An 882-nucleotide genomic window follows, 5' to 3' on the forward strand; every position below is an offset into this window, starting at 1 on the left:
TTTATATATGTTGGGTCTTGGGCCCACTTAGGCCCAGTTCACTTATTTTTGTCCGTTGGCCCAATTTTGGGCCAAAACCTTTAAGATTAGCGCTTCAAACCGCACTTTAAATATTTCTACCTCCCCTAATCATAATTCCTCATTTCTTAATATTATTTACTCATAATCAAATTTCTCAGCTGCAGTACCAGACAGGTCTCAGCCGGTACTGCCGGTCAAAATTCCACTGCGCGCTTTTACACAGGAAACTATGTCTTCCGACTCAGAAAAACTCACTGAATCCAAATATCATATTTAAATCATCAAATTCCAATTGCAAAATCTTCCAACCCTATTCGCTCCTACTTAACTTATTATTTAATCAATTTCGGTTAGACCGGGTATTACAGAGTTCAGTAATTTTCTTGCTCAGCTGACCCACTTGTCCCTCCAAGTTTCTAATGGAGGACCTTGTTTCAGTCATGAAACTTTGAGTGGTTTTGATTAGATCAGAGATCATGGTTGCTAAGTCAGATGTGTTCTGCTTAGAACTCTCTGTCTGTTGCTGAGAAGATGATGGAAAAGGCTTGCTATTGCTAAACCTGTTTCTTCCACCATTATTATTGTTGAAACCTTGTTGAGGTCTCTGTTGATCCTTCTATGAGAGATTTGGATGTTTTCTCCATGAAGGATTATAGGTGTTTCCATAGGATTCTCCCATGTAATTCACCTCTTCTATTGAAGGGTTCTCAGGATCATAAGCTTCTTCTTCAGATGAAGCTTCCTTAGTACTGCTTGGTGCATTTTGCATTCCAGACAGACTTTGAAAAATCAAATTGACTTGCTGAGTCAATATTTTGTTCTGAGCCAATATGGCATTCAGAGTATCAATCTCAAGAACTC

Source organism: Arachis duranensis, chromosome 7 (assembly GCF_000817695.3).
Source record: "Arachis duranensis cultivar V14167 chromosome 7, aradu.V14167.gnm2.J7QH, whole genome shotgun sequence".
In the NCBI taxonomy this organism is placed as follows: domain Eukaryota; kingdom Viridiplantae; phylum Streptophyta; class Magnoliopsida; order Fabales; family Fabaceae; genus Arachis; species Arachis duranensis.